Source organism: Armigeres subalbatus, unplaced genomic scaffold (assembly GCF_024139115.2).
Source record: "Armigeres subalbatus isolate Guangzhou_Male unplaced genomic scaffold, GZ_Asu_2 Contig857, whole genome shotgun sequence".
Lineage (NCBI taxonomy): Eukaryota > Metazoa > Arthropoda > Insecta > Diptera > Culicidae > Armigeres > Armigeres subalbatus.
The window spans coordinates 81087-91909 of NW_026943653.1; the positions used below are offsets into that span (position 1 = coordinate 81087).

At 40.1% G+C, this 10823-nt stretch overlaps 1 long non-coding RNA gene across 1 annotated transcript; it reads right to left on the reverse strand.

Moving 5' to 3' along the window:
- Window positions 1–3257: 3257 nt before the first annotated feature.
- Window positions 3258–4271, reverse strand: LOC134204748 (uncharacterized). The gene is made up of 3 exons (XR_009977955.1): window positions 4028–4271; window positions 3877–3946; window positions 3258–3790 (listed from the first exon to the last, which is right to left on the reverse strand). It is a non-coding gene; the product is annotated as an uncharacterized LOC134204748 (long non-coding RNA).
- Window positions 4272–10823: the final 6552 nt, after the last annotated feature.

Here is a 10823-nt window from a genome sequence, read left to right on the forward strand (position 1 = left end):
TCGTACGGCCGAGTTGCCGAATAATATGCAATTAATAATAAATATCTTTTGACGGCTCTAACAATTTTAAAAATCGGAACAAAAAAAATCTTCTTCTTCGATGGCTCTACATTCCTACTGGAACTTGGCCTGCTTTTCAACTTAGTATTAACATTAACAATTCCTCAGTTAATGATTTAAAGCTTTTCTATGCCCACCATTGCATGAGTATATATTTTGACTGGCAAGTATAATGAATACATCCTTGACCGAACCGAGAATCGAGCTCGCCTTCTCCAGATTGGGAAGGCTACTAGAGACCACACCCCACAAAAAAATACCATTCTGAAAGTTGCCGCTGTAGGAAATTTTACGGAATTGAAATAGAATTTCATCAGACTTTTCAAGAGCAATTTGTCGGAATTGCCAAAGAAAATTCTTCGGGATTTACATACGAAAACGTTCGAAATTTCAAAAAAAAAGTTCTTCTGAACTCCCAAAGGATATTTGTCGAAATCTACGAAAGATATTCTTTGGATTTTTTTTGGAATAAATAAAAAAATCGCAAGTCTGCCACTTTGAAACTATGATTACTTCACGGTGGGCAAACCCTCGAAAGGTTGTTGGTTTTAATTGATTAACGTGTGATGATGGCCCCCTTTAGACGATAATGATGGGCTCTGCGTGCAGCGAATCGCGCCCCGTCGCACTATCACATTTCTCTGTACCGGCACGACGTGTGGTACCTACTTGAACACAGCTCTATCGCAAACATCAAACTGCGTACGGCTGCGTGTTGCCGGTATTTGATTTAGCGGAAAACAAAACGAAATGCATTACCGGTCGGCCTAAACGGGGAACGGTAGTGGTCACCGCCGCCATCGATGATGTGCGGTTTACACATATGGATGTTCCCACATCCGAAGTCTGGCGACTAAAGGTGCACTTGCCGAATACGGAGAACGGTGATGACTGTTGACTGATAGTAGGTAAATGTAATTTGATGGATGTGAACGTACGAACTTTTCAGTAGTTGATTGGAATATATTATGATAACGAGGGAGGTGATGTATCTGCTTACATGGGGTTTCGACTCGAGTCGATGGTATCTACAAAGATTATGCATCATTTACTTGTGGCACACCAATTTGTATCCTAGGTACCATCGACAGGTAAATTCCATTAAAATGACGTGGGAATTATGACAAAATATGAATTTTGTTTACTTGATTGTCTGAACGGTGTTAGATTCGATTGCATAGATAAGTTGTGTCGTTGTGACTGGTAGCTGGGCTTTGTTAGTGTATAATAATGTTAAATATTAATTATTCGAATATTTGCAACTGTGGCAATTTTCGACTAGTGGCTATGCGACTGCTACACTTTATTGGCACAGTTCGTTCCGTTTCACTGAGTCCTCTTTAAAAATCCACAAATAGTCCGCAAGTTGTATTCCCGGAATTTATCAAGGACTAGTTGACCCGGCAGACGTTGTCCTGCATAGTAGGCGAGAATGTGCGTTCCGAACTGCCCATGCAAAGATCGCATAGGAATCACAATTTTTGTTTTTCACGATTTACTCAACCTTATTCGTGATTTTGGCATGAAGAAATATATAACCAACATTCCTGTTGAAGGAATGAAGAAAATCCATCCAGCCGAACACAGACCATTTCATTTTTATTATATAGATTTGTCGCAGCGTAAACATCTGGTTCGTTGTTGATTGTCCTTCTCGAAAACCGCTTTGATTCGCCGACAAAGATCTCCGCATCCGGACACAGTCTGCTAATCAGAATTCGGGAGACTACCTTGTATAGAGTTCGCAGTTGTTGAGTTGTAATATGTCTCTATAATGAAATAAATTAACTTTGTTTTGACGGCTCATCTGATGCTTGCTATTTGGTTCAAAACATGATCTGATAACCCTATAAGAAACTTTAGTCGCAGAGCTGCAGAAAAGGCCTGATTATGATCTAGAAAAATGCTTAGCCTAGCCTCAATGAGTTTTAGGTAATTCCGGTTTGTTTGTATTTCAGTATGTGAATAAATTTTGATAGTCGCACATTATTTTCCCTTCGGTGTACGATAATGATGAAAGCTATTAATAAAATTTGAATCCGCAACGGCAATAAATAGTTGGTTGAAATAAATAGTAAAAATATATGGAATTTATTGATGAAGATGATGAAAAAATGGGACTAGATCTCGAGTTCCGGTGGACATAGCTTCAGGCCGCCAATGAGGCCTCTATTATACGCTCAGCACTTACGCGACGAGCCGTAGCCAACAAGGTATCAAACTATTCAGCTCCAAGCATGAGACACTAATTATCATGAATGAAACAAAACTAATGTCAAATTCCAAGCTATAAAAAATGATTCACACCTCTTCAATCGTGATTATGTTGACCTAAATATTTTAAATATCCGTTAAGTATGTAACTGGTTAGTCGTTACATATGCTAACTCAATTCCAAGATGTAGATCTAATCTTGATTTTTTCAACTGGGTATCTATTTGTTAATACCTTGTGTCATAATACGAGTTAATAATATTCCATTCAATTCCACTACTCGATGATGATACGTATCTCGATCAGAAAGGCTATCTTCAATGTATCATGTTTGACTCGATTTGCATAGCACGCCTAGAGTCCGTTAAAGTTTTTTTAAATTTAATTTTGAAACGGTAAACACGTTTACTCATCATTATCATTCAATTTGTTCAATACATATATACAAGTTTGTTTGTAATTAATGCCTTTTTATATCTTTATTAATTTTTAACCACAGAGCCTTTTTAGAATAATTCATTTAATTCGGTACTATTTTATTACATTTCATAAGATATATCAGCGAAACCTTGATTCATGGGGTAAACTCTTGACTGATAGGTTTTTCCTCACAGCAGGTTCGTCGGCTACGCTAATACAAGTCTACAAAAAAAAAACTACTGAAGTGATGCATTGAAAATTCTCTATCACGCATGGCTACCCAAGTCCTCGACTAGACTATAGCTCGCCAATCCAATGGAGAAGAGCTTTGCGTCCATGCCGGTCAGTGCCATGGATAGGATTTACGGTACACAACACCACCCCGGCAGTTACCAGTTGAAATCCATTTAGTAGATATTCACCGCCCCCGCCTCGAGCTCTGAGTGGTTGTCGTTGTTATGAATTCGAACACGAAGGTCAATTCTGTGCTCATGTTTTGCAGCGATGGTATCATCATAACCGCCACGTCCGTCCCACCCGGTCGCAGTCGCCGCTATACACACACGAGTTTCTTGCCGATACCCACTCGTCAACGTGTGAACGTGAAGTACCAAAAAATATTTCCCGTGTTCACATTTTCTGGGTCTACTGTTCGTCAGGTGGGCTTGTAGTGTTGCAAACACACATTTGAAACGTTTTTAGGTCTGAAGCCACTCACAAAAGTGAAGATGCAATAATCTGCGCAGACGCCAGCAAAAACTGCATTTAATTTATATTCTCCCGAGCTTAGGGTAAAAAGCAGTTGTGGTGAAATTGAATCTCCTTATCGTTGTTTGAAGTAAAAATGTGCAAACAGCCGCACCACATTGCAGGTTCGCATCATCTCCGTTCGATCACGCTTGATCAAGCTGTGACTATCCCGCTACTGTTTCGGATTTCACGATGCAACGATGATGGTTTGATTGATGTTTTGACTGTCTGCTGGTGTAGAAATCGTAAGTGATGCTCGTAACAGCTACTAGCGAAACGATGGAAAGTGATGGGTTGCATGCCTGCAGCCTCCAGCGCGAATCATAATGAGGTATGAATGATACAACTACCCATGAGTACATGAACGAAAAATAATAATACATATTTTAATTCACAAGCTCAACCAAGAGTGGATAAAGAAATCAGACTTACGGTTCACTTTTTAACTTGCGATAATGTCTACGGGCTGCTCGATTACAATGTCATATGCTACACTAGATTTCTATGTATAGTTATAACACAGACAAAGTTATAAGTTTGTTATGAAAATATCATTTTAGGAAGAGTAATGAACCATAATTACTTAAAAGTGATGTGCGCGGCAGTCTCCAAAGAGTTTTCTACACGCCGTCGTCGCCGAAGTTGTTGTTCACGGGAGCATTCAAATCCAGTCTGATCACCAATGCCGATATCTTATTCATTCCATTTACGTCTCATGTTACGTATCCAGCAGGAATAGTAATAGAAAAGAGGTATTAATTCTGTTACTATTCATGCTAGATACAGTCTCGCTCTCAGTTCACTTTTGTTTTTGATTTCTTCGCCTACTGCCAATGACACAATTCACTTTCAGATTCTTAGAAACATAATTGTGATGAGATATTCAAATCATGCGATTGCATAGTGAATCTAACGCATCATTCCAAGCGTGAGACAAATTTTGGTTTAAGTCGATAGGCTTCCATGACCATTAGTTGCCTGCAGAGAAAAGTGCAGTTTGATGTTTGTTACAACAGATGTAATTTTCGATTGGAAGTACCGAGTGTTACAGGAGTTGCACACTTCAAGGTACCATTAGTCGGCAATTTCAGCATGGTGTTAAACGGTCGAAGCAAAGTAGCGTGTAGCATCATAACAAATTTACTCCGCAGTATAAAATGTTTGCTGTATGCAGTTCCAGCTGCAGTGTTACGCGAGTGGTATGCAAATGAGCCGATTGTTTTGCGTACTCTCGGTTCAGACCGCTTTTACTCGCCATCCATTGCATTTCATTAGCCCATTCAAAATGGGATGATTTATTTTGTGAAGCGATAGGTAATTCGTGGAATAATAAAAGATCTTGAGAAGTGACATGACTTAGTAGAACATGTACGATTTGTGAAATAGAGAAATATGAAAAGCGTCTAAAGTGTAATCTGAAATACTCTTGATTGCCTTTTTCATATTTAGCTAAGCAATTTCATGGTTGAAAACGCAATTTTCGACATAATTTTTAAATGCCTGGAAGCAAATTCGGCCGAATGTCGTTGAAATTGAATGCCTCATGAGGCGTGTAAAGTGAGAAATGACAGGTGCAAAGTGGGAGGTTCGAAACGAGAAGTGTGAATTGAAAAATGAGAAGTAAGACGTTTAAAGTGAGAAGTTTAAATTTCATCGAAAGTAGTGAGTTGTGATAAGCAAGGAGTGATAAATGAGTGGAAGAAGTGAGATTTAATAACACGAGTGAGTGGTGAAAATTGCAAAAGAAGGAAGAATGAATAATTAAGAAGAAAGAAGGAAGTATGAAGAAGGCAGAAGAAAAGGGAAAGAAGGAAAAAGGAAAATGAAAAAAGAACAAAGAAGAAAAAAGATTAAAAAAGAAAAAAAAAGAAGAAGGAAGAGTGAAGCTAGAGGAAGCATGGAAGAGAGAAGTAAAAATGAAAAAGGGAACAAAAGAAACAGAACATGGAGAAAGAAAAAAAAATAAGGATCTCTCTCAAATTCTTATTTTTTGTTTCTCATTCCTCATTTCGCACTTCTTACATTCCGTTCCTCATATTTTCGCTCACTTTTCACTTCTAATTTCTCACTTTTCATTTCTCATATATTACTTTTACTTCTCACTTATCATTTGTCGCTTCTGATTTCTCATTTCTTATCATTATGAGAAGTATTAAGTGAGAAATCTTTTATTCCTCACTTAACATTTAGCAATTCTTATAAGTAGGTACTTACGGCATTCGCCGATTGCCATCAAACAATTTTAAATTGATCAATAAAACACAATTTAAATATCGAGCGGTAAAGTATACAGTATTTGACAGAACATATGAAACTAACACAGTCATTGATCTGAGCTAGAATGCGCGCTTATCGAACAAATGTCTGTAAAAAATTCGCGAATACTTAAATATAGCCTAATTAAAATAAATCGTTCAAACTATTGGAAAAAAATTAAATTTCCTCCTGGACAATAAAAATGCAATCAATGTATATCCAATACTAAAAGTTGCTTTCTCTTTGATATTGCGTAACGTATTATTTTGTTTTCGATAACTGCATTGCATCTTTGTGGCAGCGACTCCCTCGTGATGTAAATGAAGGTTTGTGATCGATCCTTATTTCTGCCTTCATTATGATTTAGGGTAAATCACTACTTGAGCCTATGGACCCGATTCCAGGCTCATTGCACATAAAACTTATGATTTATACTGTTTGGAAGCCGTAGGATTATGATTGATAATTTTAAAAATGTCTCCTACTTATCTCGCACAATACTACTTTTTTGTATCCTTGGCTGGCTCACCTCCAATACTCCATATTTTTCAACCATTTATTTTACTTCTAATTGACCCAATAAGGCATTTTATGAGACAGATCGAAACAGCTGTTTCTTTTTGTTTATCTGCTTTGACAATTAGTGGGAGCCCGTTTGTTTGGTAATTTCGCGCTGAACATTCCGATGGGTCCCATCATAAGTTCTGCCTGTTTTACTTTTCATCTACCAGGGCTTTATAACAAAGTTTTTCATATGATTCTTAGAACGTGTCGTTAGATTATTCATACCATTGCATTCTAAGCATGAAATGCTGAAGAAAACACGAATGAAAAGTAAAACGTTACAAACATTATTTTGTGTTCGGACCTAACGGAACATTCCGCAGAATCATAACAAAACAAATCATTAGAAGGCCACCGCAAAACGTCTCATAAAATGCCTTATTATAGAAAATAAAAATGTAGATTTCGAATTTTCGCTCTTCGTTGCAACACCACTGAGACGGAGTGATTCTTTCCCCTTTTACAAATCGAATAAACACCTACCTGAAAATCGTCCCAGTGCTCGATACAACCATTGCTTGAAGCTGTTAATCACCACACCATAATTCTAAACACACGCACTTCAATTCTTTCTATCTGTTCGTTTCACTAGAACTTATTTAAACATATTAGAATACATTTTAAAATGTATCCTCAAACCGAACAAAAAATCACCTCGGCTCTAGAACTTATAGCCGCACAGTGCTGCCAAAAGGCCAGGAGCCTTTTTTTAGTATGAAAATAATCCGCATCGTTAATAGGAAAACTGTCTAATACGCTGACGCTGTCATATTATTTATTATTATCTCGATTTCAAAAAGTGAAATAAATATTTTTAAGTGTTTGGAAGGAATTTTGATGAGTGAATGTATCTTCTCAAACAAATAAAAATTATTATGAATAATACCATCTGACAACGACAACGTGATACGTGCATGTTTTTGTTTACATCGCATTTCCTACCGCCCCGAGAGAGATAATGAGAGTAAGATGTTGATAGAATGAGTAATATATTGCGTATGCCGAAGAGACTTGGGGTATGCCGGAAAAGCCATCGCTGTAACTGAAATGAGTGCTGCACCTTGTTAATTTAAATCATATAAAAGCTTTTTCAATCGATGTTTAGCAAGAAAAGCTATTTTTTCAAGAAAAGTGAACCCCATTGCAGTATTACACGCCCCACAAAATTCAGGAAAAATTGCTCCTTGTCATAAATATCAAATAAATAATGCAGTCGTACGCATGTTAGGCTGGGAATGGGGTAAGAAACCCTGTTCCTCGATTCACTATCTCCTAGATGTCCTTCTATGAGTTGTGGTCAGATGACTGACGTGGGCATTCCATGACCGATAGATTTCTATTTTGAATCCATTGTTTGACGATTGTGGAGTGTTTTGGGTCGTTAGTTTGCTGTGATAATCAATTTAATGGCAACTAACATTCACTTTAATATATTACAACATGTTTAGGTGTGTTGTTGTGCACAAATTGATCCCTAAATTCCACAATTTGACAGTATAATAAATAGATCCAAACATTTTCCGATCAATTTGCAAACGAGGTTTCCCGTCACTTCCTATGATGTTCAACTTCGATTCATTACAAAACACAATTTTTTACCATTACCATTTTTACCATTTACCATACCATAGTTCCGATGGTTGTGAGTGTACATAAAGTTGCGGTAGTGGAGTTATTGTAAAATCTTTGAGTTGACCGCAGCAGCCTACAATATCGATTGATTAGTTGACAAGTAAAACAACACACATTAGTGAAAAACGGAACTAATTTCCTTGAAATTTTCTGCTCTGTGCACGGCAATTGAGCCTCCTAAATAAACGGAAGATTAGAAAAAGCCAAACAAATAAACAAATACCGAAACTATTGGAACAGGGCACACATCTTGGTTCTACAGCATTGGAAGCAGTACTGGAAAAGGTCGTGATCGTCATAAGACAGAGAGCGAAGCGCCTTTCTCTATTTCAGGCGACCAAATGAAAGAATCGTGGGTTCTTTGATCAATTTCGCATGAAAGGCAGTCATGAGAGGATGTTATACTTTATTTCAAAATTCATATTTCTAAATTATTTTAATAGATATATGCGAAGAATAGTGATTAGTCGATAAATTAATAATATTCCTTTAATACACCGGGTGGTGGGCAGCGGGGACTATGTCCAAGGGCTTGACGATCCCTCCCCAGGCCATCTGCGAGTTGTGGTGCTTGCCTAGGATGTGGTGGGGTTTGACAGTGGGCCCTGTTAAACCTCTATAAAAAGCTGCATGTATCCGCAAGTAGGCCCCACCAAAGCAACCGTGTGCCGCTCAAAGCGCACAAGCCCAAGTCCTGGTGTTAGGTGGGACGATAAACAGCCCTGACACGACGGCCCTCCGACGAGACAGGAGGTTTGCGCAGGCCCAATAAGCCGCCTGGAAAACTAATCATTACGAACAATATAAGAGATAATGCGACTCGATATAATCGGCAAAGACCTAGGCGACGAATACAGGATCACGATTGGAAGCTTGGAACTCAGTGACGGGAAATGTCATATCGATGTCATGGGACTTTTTTGTTAATAACTTTTTTCACACGTAATTTACAATCGTATGTTTTATATGAATATAAAGCCTTCAAAGGATACTAAAACTTTTTCTAATAGGTCATTGCTCTAAAACTGAAATTGGCGCCGTGAGAGCCGAATTAGTGTCAAATGACATTAATGTCATGACATTCCGTGACATTTTTTTAAATTCGTTATCGTGCCTCATACTGTGTATTTAGAACAATGACCTGTTTGGCAAACTTGTAGGATCCTTTGAGCATTACATGTTAATAAAAAAATCCGAATTGTACATAACTTTTGAAAAAAGTTATTAGCAAATTAGTAATAGCAACCCCATGACATTTTTTTGACATTTCCCATCACTGCTTGGAACATGGAATTGCAAGTCGCTAGGTTTCGCAGGTTGCGACAGGATGATCTACGATGAATTACATCCCCACAACTTCGACGTCGTGGCGCTGCAGGAGATTTGCTGGACAGGACAGAAAGTGTTCAAAAGCGGGCATCGAGCGGCTACCTTCTACCAAAGTTGTGGCACCACCAACGAGGTGGGAACCGGCTTCATAGTGCTGGGTAAGATGCGCCAACGCGTGATTGGGTGGCAGCCAATCAACGCAAGGATGTGCAAGCTGAGGATTAAAGGCCGTTTCTTCAACTATAGCATCATCAACGTGCACTGCCCACACGAAGGGAGACCCGACGACGAGAAAGAAGCGTTCTATGCACAGCTGGAGCAGACATACGATGGATGACCACTGCGGGGCGTCAAAATCGTCATCGGTGACATGAACGCACAGGTAGGAAGGGAGGAAATGTATTGACCGGTCATCGGACCGGATAGTCTGCACACCGTATCGAATGACAACGGCCAACGATGCATAAACTTCGCAGCCTCCCGCGGAATGGTAGTCCGAAGCACCTTCTTTCCCCGCAAAAATATCCACAAGGCCACATGGAGATCACCTAACCAAGAAACGGAAAACCAAATCGACCACGTTCTAATGACGGTAAATTCTTCTCCGACATCACGAACGTCCGCACTTACCGCAGTGCGAATATTGAATCCGACCACTACCTCGTTGCAGTATGCCTGCGCTCAAAACTTTCAACGGTGTACAACACGCGTCGAAATCGGACGCCGCGGCTTAACATTGGGCGGCTACAAGACTGTAGACTAGCCCAAGAATACGCGCAGCAGCTGGAAGTGGCACTTCCAACAGAAGAGCAGCTAGGCGCAGCGTCTCTTGAAGATGGCTGGAGAGATATTCGATCCGCCATTGGTAGCACCGCAACCGCTGCACTTGGCACGGTGCCCCGGATCAGAGAAACGACTGGTATGACGGCGAATGTGAGCAGTTAGTGGAAGAGAAGAATGCAGCATGGGCGAGATTGCTGCAACAACGCACGAGGGCGAACGAGGCACGATATAAACAGGCGCGGAACAGACAAAACTCGATTTTCCGGAGGAAAAAGCGCCAGCAGGAAGATCGAGACCGTGAAGAGACGGAGCAACTGTACCGCGCTAATAACACACGAAAGTTCTATGAGAAGTTGAACCGTTCACGTAAGGGCCACGTGCCACAGCCTGATATGTGCAAGGACATAAACGGGAACCTTCTTACGAACGAGCGTGAGGTGATCCAAAGGTGGCGGCAGCACTACGAAGAGCACCAGAATGGCGATGTGGCAGACGAAGATGGCGGTATGGTGATGAACCTGGGAGAACGCGCGCAGGACATAATTTTACCGGCTCCGGATCTCCAGGAAATCCAGGAGGAGATTGGCCGGCTGAAGAACAACAAAGCCCCTGGGGTTGACCAACTACCAGAAGAGCTATTTAAACACGGTGGTGAGGCACTGGCTAGAGCGCTGCACTGGGTCATTACCAAGATTTGGGAGGAGGAAGTTTTGCCGCAGGAGTGGATGGAAGGTGTCGTGTGTCCCATCTACAAAAAGGGCGATAAGCTAGATTGTAGCAACTACCGCGCAATCACATTGCTGAACGCCGCCTAC